Raw genomic sequence first — 15,121 nt, 5'->3', positions numbered from 1 at the left:
TAATGCAGACCTAGTGTACTGTTATAGAAGGAGATGGATGCATGCAGGTTAAACTAGCCAACCAAACATATATACTGAGCATTTTGTATTACTATTCTAAATATAGTAATTAATAGAATATTTCATTTTCACCAGAAATTGTGTTATATATTTAAAACAAATAAAAAAATCATGAACAAATTTTTATTATGATCTACCACTTACTGAATTCAAGACTCTAAACAATTATTTTACTTTCTGAACTTCAGTTACCATATCAGTAAAATGGAAAAAATATAAATATATTTACTTAGATGGTACATATACTCATTTTGCATATAATATATGCAAAAACATCTGTACATGGTATCCAGAAAGTAAGTCTCCTATTTCTAGTATTTTCTATGATGAAACTAATTTATATTTTTATAAACCACTGTTTTAGCTTTTGACTGAAAATAGTTTCATTTCAGAAAAGAATATTGAATCCAATATTTGCACCTTGATTACTAAAACAAAAATTGAGTGCTAAAACTATCAAGTGACAGCAAGTGATTCAACCTTCTTTTCACTGGATTGTTTTCTGGTTAAGTTAACACACATTTCAAAACTCACCCAGAATCATTGCCTTTTGGCTTTGACGCTGAACTTAAAGTGATGATATTTCAAGAAAAGCTGAAATGCAAAGGATGTTATGTTGCATTTACTTTAAGGTTCATTCACTCTGACTTTTACATGACTTGTTAGACATTAGCCTCCCTGTTTTGAAAAGGCCAGGTACATCAGGGTTAGTGCAGAGAATGAACACCATTAGTTTGCACTTTATCACTGTCATCCAGCTGCTGAATGGCTGCATTTTACATTCCACAGGTAATGGGGGATGTCAGAGCTACTTTAACTCTTACACAAGTCAAAACTTAACAGAGGACTACGGAGTTTCGATTTTAAGGACTTTAAGTGAGAAATAAATTTTTTACTAAATCCCTCGAATAGCCTACATTCAATTTTCAATGAGAATATAGTAATTATTGTCTGTGAATGTATTTTGTAACCTATTAATAAACTCTATAGTATAATTGATATAGGATATCACTTGTAAAATTCTTAGTCTTTTAACAGGAAATGAAAGTGGACATCTCTTGCAGAGTTCTTAATCTTTTTAGTAAACCTATTTAAGTCTTTTCTTTCTTTCTTTCTTTGGGAAAAAGGCCCTCTCCCTCAAATCCTGATAATTGCCCCAAAACTAGTGGCTCAGATCCTGCCTATTGATAAGGGTTACTGGCCCACTGCAAGCAGAAATGGCTTTAGGCCAGGCAGGGTCTTTAGAGTCCAAGAGGGGAGGAGACTTTAGGCTAAAGGTCTTTTTACTCTTTAAGAAATATGTTAACCACTTCTGTTTCCCTTTACTTGCTCAATAGGCAAGTCAATAACAGAAATTAATAGATATATGATTTAAATAACAAGTTCGTATCTTCTTTTTTTTATCTAAGGACTAAGGTGGCCCTTAAGCAGAAAACCCAAGATGTCACCCTGACTGAGGCAGAAAGGGAAAGAGCTCCATGAAACACCAGTAGGCAGGGACAATGACCCTTCCTGCTGTATCAGCAAGAAGCAGATATAGAAGAGACCTCCCCTCCTTCAACATCCACACAACTAATAAGGGGATTCTTGGCTCTTAGAAAAGGGGCAGGAAAGTTAGTTAGGGGGTTTCGTGTCTGCTTGAAAAGACAATGAGGTCATCCTATCCTAGGAGGGGCCTGCCCTAGTCCTCTCACCATTAAGTAAGCCAGAAGGCACTTTTGGGCTAAAAGTAACTCAAAAAAAAAAAAAACAACAAATGAGCAGGAAATTGGTAATAGTTTCAGCCAGTCACTCACACCTGCTCAATAAAGACCCTAACGATCTCCAATTTACCTGAGCCTCATTATATCATCATTATGATATGATGCATATACCCAGAAGTTCATTAATATCATAACAGACTGAATTCTGGGAACGAACATTCGCAGAAAGCAAATCGTCAATCACTGAGCTCTGTCAATCTTAGTTGTCAATCAAGGAAGCCCATTCCTCTAAGAAAAGTAACCACCCACAGCAAGCAGGGATAAAAATCCCAAAGGCTTTGTTATCAGGACTTTGAGCCACGCTTCTCTTGCTCAGGCCTGCTTCCACGTCTGAAAGTGTACTTTCCCTTCTCATAAAGCTTTCCTTTTCTGCTGTATTTCGGTGTCTTGCTCAATTATTTGTTCAAGACATCTAGAACCTGGGCAATGCGCCAGGAGAGGATCCCACTCTCCATAACAGAATTATTTCAGAACTTATTATTTAAATATATAAGTAATTATAAACCAGATATAAACCTTGCTACAAATATTTGCTTTAACCTTACTTTAACCAAGATTACATGTCATAATGAGATATACATTGTGTTGCCATTCATTCTTTACATCAGCTTACATGTATGACTTCAGAAACTTAAACGACAGCATGTTCATTCAACACTGCATTGCTCTCACTTGCTCCCTTCTGAGCACAGCCCCGCAGCCTGCAGCACCCAAACAGTGACAGTTTTATTTGGGCATTGAGCAGAGATTTTATTTTACTTCATTACATGTTATCATACTTTTCATTTTTCATTCTACAATGGCAGGCTCATCTTCTTCTTACAATGCCAGAGGCTGCCAATTGGTAATAAATCTGAGCTTTAAAACCGCTCAAAAAAAGGGAGAAATCAAATGAGTAAAAAAAGAAGTAGACCATAGCTGCTGCTTCCAGCCATACTCATAGATTTTCTGTAACCTTAGGGGATTTGTTATGATCCTAAGTGTAGTTTCCAGAAATGAACATGAATTGTATGTCAGGAGACTTTGGATTCCAATTCTGACTATGCAATTCACTAAGAATATTAAAATTTTTAGCGTCATTATTTCCATATTTACAAATTAAAGATTGGACTAGAAAATTTCTGTCACTTTCAGCTTGAAAATATACACTTTAGACAATGAGAGAAGAAACACTGAATAAATAATTTTGTACATGCTCTTGATTCTCAATTAGTAGAACAATAACAATAGTTTTTTTTTTAACTCTTCATATGTTTTTGTAGTGATATCACTTTAAAAATAAATATGTGCTTTGTGTGATGATTAATTTTATGTGTCGATTTGACTGGATCATGGGCTCCTCAGACATTTGGATAGACATATCTGGGTGTGTCTGTAACGGTGTTTCTGAAAGAGATTAGCATTTGACTTTGTAAAGTGAATAGAACTGATCATCCTCACCAAAGTAGGTAGGCATCATCCAATTTGTTGAAGGCCTGAATAAGGTGGAGGAAGGGAGAAATCTTTTTCTCTGCCTGACTTTCCAATTCGGACTTTGGTCTTCTCCCGCCTTCGGTCTGTGATTTTGATCAATGGTGTTCCTAATTCTCAGGCTTTTGGATTTGGACTGGAGCTATACATACTTCAGCTTTCCTGGGTATCCAGCTTGAAGATGGCAGATTGTGGCAATCCACAGCCTCCATAATCATATGAGAAAACTACTTAATTTATATATTTATTCTACTAATTCTGTTTCTCCAGAGAACCCTGACTAAAACACTTTTCAAAAACTGGAGTATTCAAACTTACTGGCTAATTAATGATTCCCATTTTGATTATACATTTTTACATGCCATTCAAAACAGTTTGTGTATATTACTTTATTATTTTTCTTCTCTTCCTTTTGTTAAAAAATGGGAATCTCTTTAAATAACTAGGCAGGTATTACTATCTCCATTTTAAGTATAATGGATTAAAGATGAGGAAAAATTAAGTGATTCAGCAAAGATTTTGTATCTAGTTAGTAGATGTAGTACAACTCAAGTTAGCTAAATGCTAATTATATACATGCTCATTTGCTTTTCTTTTTATTAAATTTATTGGGGTGACATTGGTTAATAAGATTATATAGGTTTCAAATATACGTCATATGTATATTGCATTGTGTGTTAGCAAAGTTAAATTTCCCAATGTTAGACTTCCTTTTGTCAGCATATATTTGACCCCTTTTACCCTTATCTATCTCTCTCTTTCCTCCCTTTCCCTCTGGTAACCACTGTAACTAAACCGTTTATGTGTCTATGAGTTTTTGTTTGTCTGTCTTGTTTGTTTGTCATAGTCATATGGTTCTTAGCTTTTTCCGTCTGACTTATTTCACTTAAGTTGATTATCTCAAGGTCCATCCATGTTGTCACAAATGGCATTATTTCATCTCTTCTAATGGCTAAGTAATATTCCATTGTATGTTTATACCACAGCTTCTTTATCCAATCATCCATCAAACAATACTTTACCTGTTTCCATGACTTGGCCATGTGAATATTGCTGCAAAGAACATCAGGGTGCATATATCTTTATGGTGTCTTCTTGGGAGGAATGTCTGTTTAGGTCCTCTGCCCATTTTTTAATTGGATTGTTTGTTTTTAAAATCAACATCTTGTGACATATACAGAAACATACAATGAGAACACTGGTGTAACCACTGCAGAAGTGAAGTATTAGAATATTACTGGTGTCACAGGGGGCTCTTTCTCTGTCCCTTCTGTGCCAGATATCAGTTGATTGCTTCATTTAAAAAAAAAAATCTGCTTTGTGATACTAGAACTTTAAGTATTTTTATTTTGCTGCCAATGCAACATTAAGCATTGTCGGTAGAGAAGCTAGGGGGATTTTGCAGGAGGAAGAGACTTCCTTTTCTGATTCCAGTGTGCTGCTTTTGGAGTTTTTCTACTAATGTGCGGTCCATAAATTCATGCTGCCTTACTGATGCTGAATTCTCAGCATGATGATGTCCTATCTCTCTCAGCCTACCAGTCAGTCTCTTCTCTCTTGTCCCCTAAGGAGATGTTTTTTGCTTGCCCAATAATTGTGAACAGGTTTTGGCCTGGACAGCTCAGCAAACCTCACCATGTGGGCCTCAACTACTCTTTCTTGACAAGGTCTGCACCTTAATCTTGGGGATGGTCACCCCTTTCCAATTTGTCCTTTCTTTCCTACCTCCCTCATCCTTATGGTATTCTTCAGAATTCTAGTTACATGTTTGTAATTATTACTCTGTTATAGTTATTTTGGATCCTCACTGATATCCCTTATAAATCATAGATCTTTCATTTCTCCTCAGAGGCAGCTACTATCTTAACTCATTTATGATGATTTTCTTGAGTTCTTTTATAATTTTGCTACTCATGTAACATTTTTTAATGTGAAAAGAGTTCAAAAAATACCCTACTAGTGTGTGTGGTTGTGAGAAGAGTGCATGTGCAAATATGCTGGCAATAAACACGTGTTACCCATAAGTCAGCACCTACACAACCAGAGGGCAGCTGGGCACGAATGTGCTTGTAAATTGAGGAGTGCACATGTACTGTGAGTGTGGAGGCAGAAGTAGTATGAGTGTGTATATTTCTGGTACCTGTGCACACGTGTCAGTGTGTGCGTGCGCGCGCATGTGAACAGGTATGTGCCTGAATGGAAGTGGGGAGATTCTCTGCTCAGAGAGCCCCACCTCCTTAACTCAAAATACCCCCATTTTTGTCTCCCCTGTTGCCTTCTGGAGTGAGGAGTTTCACTAGTCTTGGCGAGGAGGGCTGGAAGTTTGGTTTCAACACATTTTTAATCATGGTTTAATTTTGCCTTGGTTAGAACTTTATATAAACACAATGTTTATAGTCTTTTGTTATTTGCTCTCTTTTGTTTAAAATGATGGCTTTTAGATACACAAACATTGCTATATCTGTCGTCTGCTCTATTTAATACACTCACAATGTATTTCCCATTCTAATACTGTTGGGCATTTAGATTGTTTTCAGTATTTGACAGTTATGAGCAATGAGCTCTAAACATGTTTGTACCTATTGCAAATAAATATTTTTATTGCTATGGACTATGCATAGGGGCAAAAATAATGAATCAAAGAGAATACATCTTAAGATCTTCAGATTATGGTATATGGTATACCAGAGAGGATGAACCAATTTACAATCTCTTCGGCCATATATGAGAATTTTTGTAGCTCTATATACTTGTCAACATATTTTAAACTAAGAAAAATGCTATTATTTAGCATTTTCCTAACTTCTGAAGTTTAGTGCCTTTAGTATATGTTTATTATTAATCTGGTCTCCACTTTTCTGAAATGATCTTTTACATCTTCTATTTATTTTTCTATTTGATTGTCTGACTCTTTTTTTGAGTTTTCTTTCTTACCATAAATAATTTGGATAAAAGTTTTTTATTAGCTCTCTGTGTTGCAAATACCTTCTTCCATTCTATAGCTTACCGCCTTTTTTTCACCTCTTTCGAATGAAGAGGTGATCTCTTTCGAAGAAGAGAAAATTACGATTGTAATTTTAACATAGTTGAATTTACTAATCTTTTTCTTCATGGCTACTGCTTTTTGTATTCTGTCTAAGAATCCTTTTCTACCAAGGTTATTAATATATTCTTCCACATTATCTTCTAAAAGTTTCACAGTTTTGACTTTCAGATTTAGGTTTTTAACCTACCTGAAATTGATTTTTATATGGCATGAATGTTCTTGCTATTATTTCACAATTTCTAAAACTCAAATGTACACAAGGCCACCATTACCATTTAGTTTATACATCTACAGTTTGAGGATAGGTAGCATAATGTAGAGTGATGCTGAATAGGAGAAAAAGCCTTTTCTTTTTAAGAAACCAGTAATTAAGCTCTTACTGATTTTAGACACAATGTTAAGTGTTTTACTTACATAATCTCAAGAAAGCTTATTTTATAGATAAACCAATTAAAGGTTTGAGAGTTTAAAGAGCTTAGCCAAGGTCACACAGTAATATAAATTTGAGCAAGGATTCAAATTTTTAGCATTTAATGCAAAAGCTTCTGCTACTGTCTCTCTAAGGATAGAATGTGTGTGTGTGTGTGTGTGTGTGTGTGTGTGTGTGTGTTTCCTTTTTGTTTACTTTGCTTTTCTGTGCCTTTAATTTAAAATTTGAATTTTTCTGAGATCATAAACTATCTCTGATTCTCAATCTGAGTTTTACTTACACTCAGAGTTACCCAACTTTCCTTATAAGTGTTTTCTTAAGTTTTCTAAATAGTACCATATGCAGAATTATGCTTTCACTGATTACATCACATTACCTTTCACTAAAAAATGCTTTATTCAAGAAGTGTAGAAATTTGAAAATTTCCTGAAGTTTAAATTCTTATTTTAAATGTAGGGCCTGCAGAACTTGCATTACTATGTTAGCTATGTTTTATGGAGCCGCTGGAGGCTGACAAGTCTCCACATAATCCACACCAGGAATCTCTGGCTGAGCAGACGAGATTGTGCTTTCCTCATCCCACACACGTTCCTCACACTAGCTTCAGCCAGAGAATTGTTAAGTAAATTTGGTCAGGTTAATACACAGTCTATTTTATTTATATGTTAATAACAAACAATTAGAAAATGAAATAAAAACAATATTTATAAGAGCATCATAAAAAAACTTATATTTTTAAAGACATGAAGACTTCTATAGTAAAAACCAAATAATTGCTAAGAGATTTAAAAAATCATAAATAATTTAGAATTGTATGTTCATGGAGTGAAAATTCATTATTACTATGATGCACGTTTTCACCAAATTTACTTCCACACTATCACAATAAAAATCCTACCCTCTCTGGATTTTCTTCTGCTGCTGGGTCTTGCTCTGATAATTCCCTTCTAGTTTTATTCTTTCATGTTATGTAAGTACATGTATATGTATATATGTATGTGTATGTGTTTGTGTATGTATTCATATTTGTATTCATATTTGTATACGTATATGTATATCAATTAGCTGAGCCACAGTGTCTAACCTGTGGTTTCTTCACTTTAGTACCACTGACATTGGGGGCTGAATAATTCTTTGTTACTACAGGCTGTTCTGTGTGTTGACTATATAGCAGCATCATTGTCCTCTACCTGATAGCAGCCTCTTCCCAGTTGTGACAAAAATAACATATCTAGTCATTTCCAAATGTTCCTTGGGAGGCAAAATTATTTCCAGTTCAGGACCACTGACTTAATACATCATTTCTCAAAGCAAAAGAATCTCACCTTTCAAACATTTATAATGATTACACCCCTTTAAGTTATTTATTTATTTTCCATTAATTATAGAATTAAATTCAAATTTCTTAACATGGCATGTAAGGCTTCATCTACTTCTCCAGTCTCTTGTGTCACCATACCATGTTTCAGATGAGTATTCTTGCAACATTATTTTTTTTATCAATCACAGCCCACATCATACTGTGTTTTCATTATGTCTCTGCTACCTTTCTTCCCTTGACTTGTAAATGAGATATTTCTTATGTGTCATTTCAAATTCTCTTGGCTCCACTTCTGACTTTAGACATTATGTGTGAACAGTTTTTCGAAAGCTTCAAGGAGTTTCACACAGGTGTGGGTGTGTATGTGTGCATTTCATATCCTGTCATGAGTTTCTTTGATGTTGTGGTGTGAGATGCTTCTGGAAATTTGCCTGGTAGTCTTGAATGAATATAAGGAAAGCTGATGGCTGTGGGGCTATTCCTGACCAATAGGGAGCATAAATAAATGCTTCCCCTTTCATCTTCTGGGTGGATAGTTTTGAGAATATTGTATGAATTTCCCGAGAATGTTCCACATAATCAAGTTCCAGTCACTTGGTGACCAACTTGATAACACATTCTTATATTGGCTTTCCCTCCTTCTCTGTTTTGCTCACCCTGTCCCTCATTTGTGCTGCTTAGGATCAGTTTTCAAACAGACTACTACTTGCACAAAAGCCTTAGTCTCAGGCTCTGTTTTTCGTGCATCTAAAACTAAGACAATCTGGCTAACTTTTACTCATCCTTTAAGGCTCTTAGGTATAATTACTTCCAAAAAATTTTTCCTTGATTCTCACCTCCTCTCTCCATTTTTACCGATGTTTCTCTTCAGTGTCACCTATTTCTCCATACCCTTTGCTAATTATCTTCAAACATCCTTAAGAATTGTACCTGTATAAAAATTATCTTTTTTTTTCAGTATCTAGACAGCACCTTGAATAATGATATACCTAGAGGTCATAATGGTATTTTAATTATCAATCTTAAATAAAAAATATGTAGTTAATTAAATGATATACTTTATTGGGGGGTGGAGATTAGAAGTAGATAGAAGAATCATGTAATAAAAATACTTATTTAACTCCAAATCATTGTTGTGGGAGGTGCAGGGTGAGGGAGATTAAACAACCCGTTAATTCTCTATTTCTCTTCTAAGTTGTCTTTTTTTGTTCAGGCTGAAACTAAGAACTAATTCATGAGGGGATACAACTTTTAAGAAAACAGATTTTCTCTAAGGCTAGAAAAAGCACCAAAATATATTTAATTACATGTAGAAATTGGTATTAATTAAATTACAATATCATATTCAATAGCCTTATTATCTATGAATCAGTGAGCAAAAGAGGATTTAAGAAGACTGAAAGTTTGAGGAAAAAGGAGAGATTGAGCCAGGTCCTCCATGAGGAATGATATGGAATCCACTAGAACTGAATGAAATAATAACAGGATAGTGGAAAACAGCCACAAGAGAATGAATGTATATATTACAGGGGATTATATTTTTTAACAAATGGATATATACGATCTGTCCCCTCAACATGTATCCAGAGTCTTAAGTGTAAAAAAAAAAAAATTGCCTATAAGATCATCTACCTGCTGTCACTTTTGTGTTCCATAGAATCCAGTTTCTTTGCTCAGAGAACTAAAAATACAAAAAAAAAAAAAATAATAATGTGTTGATATTTGTGGCAAATAGCTGGCAAAAGAGAAAAAAAAAACCTGGGATGGGATTGTCTTCTATTTGAGGGAGCAGCTGCCAATCCTGTGGAAAATCTAGATAGAGCATTGAGAATTGAATTCCAGGAAAATGCATATTTAAGTTTTTTTTTTTTTTTTTTTAAATTAAAGAAAACCCAGCTCTGTTGTTAAAACTATAAACTCAGATCAGATGGAGAGAAAGTGGAAGAGGAAATGCTACTGGCTGAGAATTGGTATCACAGAAAGGATAAAGAGAGATGGTAATGTGGGAGTTTAAGGTGCCCTTGAGAAGACCAAGAATGCTACAGAGTTGATAAAAACACTGGTATGGTTGGCAGCCTAGTTTGCCACTGTTAAGGCTTTGTTAAGAGAGATCAATGAGTAAAGCGACTTTTAATTGTACAATACCATATTATTAGCTATAGGCATTATACTATATAGATCTCCAGGACTTATTAATTTTGCATTATTGAAACTTTGTAGCCTTTGATCATCATCTCACCCACTAAACTCTTGGTAACCACTGTTTTACTCTTTCTTTCTATGAGTTTGGCTATTTTAAGTTTCACATATACACGAGATCATATAGTATTTGTCTTTCTGTGTCTGGTTATGCTATTTCATTTAGCATAATGTCCTCCAGGTTCATCCAAGTTGTCACAAATTGCAGGATTTCCTAAGATTTGGTGTTATATCTAAAAATTAGATATATGCACTATGACTTAAAATAGAATTTCAAGAATATTAAAACAGTCAAATTAAGTACTTAAAATGTGGCAAGATTAGTGTAAATGCTTTATCAACATTATATAAAGACATACTTTAAATAACCACTTAAAGTAGAGACTATTATTATGATCTTCTTATGGTGGAAAAAGAATATAAATCTAGACAAGATAAGTAATTTATCCAAGGATACAATATATGATAACTCTAGGAATAGATCTCAGGTCTGCATGACACAAAGTCCATGGATCTAACTAGTTGAAATACTACAAAAAGTCACCAAATGGCCAACTACAATCTAAAATAAGTCTAAGGAAAGTGAAGGGATACTGACACGATAGATACTTTTGTACAATTTAACATTATTAATTATATCATTAAGAAAACAGATGCATCTGTGTTAAAGGGCAGTGGGAGCGTATCAAGTGGCAGATCTATCTATATACAGTGACATTTGCCTATTAATTAAGATAGATAACTGAATCCTCAGTTATACTTCTATTTTTGTTTATAAAAGATCATTTTCTCAGTAAGGATTATTGGATGCCAATTATTGTCATGATCAATGCTAATGACAAATGAAATAAGTTAATATCATTTCTGGTTGAGAAATACTGTTCCTATGGATTAAAGTGAAAATTTAAAACCATGGGAAGTGTAAAAAGAAATTGAGCATCGTTGCAACATTTACCAACAAAATCTGAATCAGTACCCAAGGGCTGTCATTATACTCTTGAGCAGTAAAAATTGATTACTTCCTTAATTCATTTATTCATCTTCTGAATAAAACTATTTTATTATTTTATTGAATCTTTACAGAAATACTATAAAGTAGAGACAAAAAAGCCAAAAACATACAGTGGAGAAAGGAAAGCCTCTTCAATAAATGGTGCTGGAAAAACTGGAAAGCCACCTGCAAAAGAATGAAACTAGACTGTTGTCTATCACCGCATACCAAAATTAACTCAAATTTGATTAAGGACCTGAATATAAGACCTGAAACAATAAAATGCATAGAAGAAAACATAGGAACGAAACTCAAGGACCTTGGACTTAAAGAGAATATTATGAATTTGACCTCAAAGGCAAGGGAAGTAAAAGCAAAAACAAATGAATGGACTACATCAAACTAAAAAGCTTCTGCTCAGCAAAAGAAACTGTCAACAAGGTAAAGAGACAACCATCTGAATGGCAAAATATATTTGCAAGCAACACCTCCGATAAGGGCCTACTATCCAAAATATACAAAGAACTCATATGAGTCAATAACAACAAAAAAAAACAAATGATCCAATCAAAAAAATGGGCAGAGGACCTGAACAAACACTTCTCCCCAGAGGACATACAAATGGCCAACAAATATATGAAAAGATGCTCAACATCACTAGCTATTAAGGAAATGCAAATCAAAACAATGAGATACCATATCACACCTGTTAGAACGGCTATAATCAATAACTGTTGGAGAGGATATGGAGAAATAGGAACCCTCGTACATTGCTTGTGGGACTGCAAATTGGTACAAACATTATATAAAACAGTATAGAGGTTCCTCAAAAAAACTAAGAATTGATCTACCATATGATCTAGCAATCCCTCTACTGGGTATTTACCCCAAAGCCTTAAAAAATCATATCTATAAAGATATTTACACACCAATGTTCATAGCAGCATTATTCACATGGCGAGGACATGGAAGCAACAAAAGTGTCCTACAATGATTGGCTAAAGAAGCTATGGTACATATATACAATAGAATATTACTCAGCCATAAGAAGAGATGAAATACTGCCTTTTGCAACAACATGGATGGACCTCAAGATAATCATGCTAAGCGAAATAAGCCAGACTGAAAAAGTAGAAAATCACATGATATCACTTATATGTGGGACATAAGCCTAAAAGCAACAAATGAGCAGGACAAACAAACAGAGACTCATAGACATGGACAATAGACTAGTGGTTACCAGAGGACTATAGAGTAGTGGTTACTAGTGGGGTGGGGAGGAGGTAAGAGGTAGCCAGGGTAAAAGGGGTCAAATATAGGGAGGCAGGGGGAGGGTGAAGGGAATAAAAGGGATCAAATATATGGTAGCTGAAGGAAACTAGACTTTGGGTGGTGAACACACAAGAGAATATACAGATGTCAAATGATAATGTACACCTAAAATTATATGATTATATTAACCAATGTTACCCCAATAAACAATTTTTTTAAAAAATGTCCCTGTCTTATAAATAAACAGAGATTTGAAGACTTTAAGCTTATGGTCAGACAGCTGGTTAGTGACAGATTTGGCCTTACACCCAGGCTTCTCCTATTCCAAAGCTGGTGTTGTATTTCCTGGTAAGGCAGATTTCACCTAGTCTCAAAAACTGAATAATCCCCAGGTGCCATCAGCACAGTAGTTCTCCGCCTCCTCCTAACAACAACCTATGGGGAAAATCTCATGGATCATAGACTTAGGCAGAATGTCACACTGTCTGGCAGAACATCAGCTTAAAAGGTCAATAAACTTTGCAGGATAGCATTTTAATCATCCATGGAAAGTAAATCGCTCATATTTCTGCTTACTAAACAAAGTGAAGGCTAACTTATTATGTTTGTATTTTGGATAAGTTTCCTAGGACCAAAAAGTTATTAGTGTGTAAATCATAGTCTGCCCACCTGTCATGTTTTCTAAAACGATATTTTTAAATATCTTCAGCAGGAATGAGAACTTTAAGCATTATGGAGAACCACATATGTATGAACAAATTGTAGGAAATTCAAAGAAGTCAAGTTAAGGTGATGAGGATAAAGATGAATTATGCCACAAAGAAAATATCCGAGAATACAGGTTGCTACCATAAAAATCTAAAGGAATGAGTCAGTCTGCAGAATTTAGAAGCTATCAATTAATTACCAAAATGTAAGGAAGACTGACTGGGAGGAAATGGAGGAAGAAACTTTAGAATGAATTCTCAGGAAAGAGTTCCCTGACTATTAAAACTGTGAATTTTTAGAACAATTTGTCTACCACAGGAAGCTGTGAAACTGCCATCATTTAGGACGCACAGGGCTTAGACTCAAAACCACTAAGAGCAAGTGCTGGCAAATACATTAGTGGAACATAAAGAAAGTAACCTTTGTATTGTTTACTCCTTTTAATACAAATAAGAGGAAATCTTCTTTTTTCCTTAAATAATATTTCAGATATTTATTAAAAGATGCAGATTTTCATCTAGTTGACTGTGTTACATGTTTTTGTCCCTCATGCAACGTTTCTGTTGGATTTGCTCAATGCTCTCTCATGTGTCATAAAGAGCTACATGTATTGAGCTTATAATTGTGACAAAGAGACTGTTTTTACGTACTCACTATGGAAAACTAGAATATAGAGACATGCAATTAAATATCATCAATATCATAACCACTCAAGGATAAACATCTTAACATTTACATGAACAAACTTCCCAATATTTCACAGTATATGTATGTGTGTTTATATAGATTTGTGTTTATGAAGATTATAATTATACGCATAGACTCTTCTGCAACATGTTTACTATTTAGATGTAATATAATCAACCACCATGTGATTAAATAATCTAAGTATTATACTAAAGATTGTATCCACAGTATTGCTGTATAATTATTAATTCTCAATTGCCGGACAGTTGGTTGTTTCTGATTTATTTTATATGTAATGCTATACCATCTACCCTGGTACCTAATTTTTTGTAATAGCTTTAATCACTTTAAGGGAAATTCTTGAATTGATGGATCAAGAGGTTTGCACAATTAACAAATGAATTACTTAACTATCCTCCAGATAGGAGGTACCTTTCTGGAGAGACTTCATAAAAGGCAGTCTCTGAAGTCAGTCAGGCTGTGTGGCCACAGGCTGATTCTATGTGACTGTATTTCCTCATGTGTACAATGGGATTCATAAAACTATTTTATATAATCACTGTGAAGATTTAACAGATAAAATATGCAAAATAGTCATATTAGTACTTACCAGAGAAGAAACTCTCAGAAATGTTTATTACTATTATTATTGTCATTATTATTTCCAATTAATATTCCCATCAGAAGTTATTTTTCTTTCACTTTAGAAGATATTATCACAAACATATTTGTAAATTTAATAAGTAATGTTATCTTATTATCAATCTAATTTTTTTTTTATTAATAATAGAATGATGTTTATCAGGTATGCATTGGCCATTTGTACTTTTTCCTTTGTGTCTTGCTTGGTCATAAGACTTAAGACTTATTTTGCTGCTGAAGTTTTTTCTTCACTCATTGATCTCTATAAGAGCTACTTCTTTTTTGCCTAATAGGACAATACTCTCTTGTTTTTAAGCAAAATGTGCATAGTGCTAAACAATTTCTAAAACAGAAATAGCCATACGTTTTCTCCTGCATTTTCCCACAGACTGCTATTCTTAGTGAATCTAGTAGGACACTTTCTACATTTTTATACACCATTTCTCAAAGATGTGTTTTTCACCCTCTTTAATTTTCATTTTAATTCTAATGTCTTACAGTTAATTGGCTTAGTTTCTTTTAATAACTCACT

The sequence above is a fragment of the Pteropus vampyrus genome, unplaced genomic scaffold (genome assembly GCF_000151845.1).
Source record: "Pteropus vampyrus isolate Shadow unplaced genomic scaffold, Pvam_2.0 Scaffold161, whole genome shotgun sequence".
Taxonomy (NCBI): Eukaryota; Metazoa; Chordata; class Mammalia; order Chiroptera; family Pteropodidae; genus Pteropus; species Pteropus vampyrus.
Note: the sequence above shows the minus strand (reverse complement) of the source record.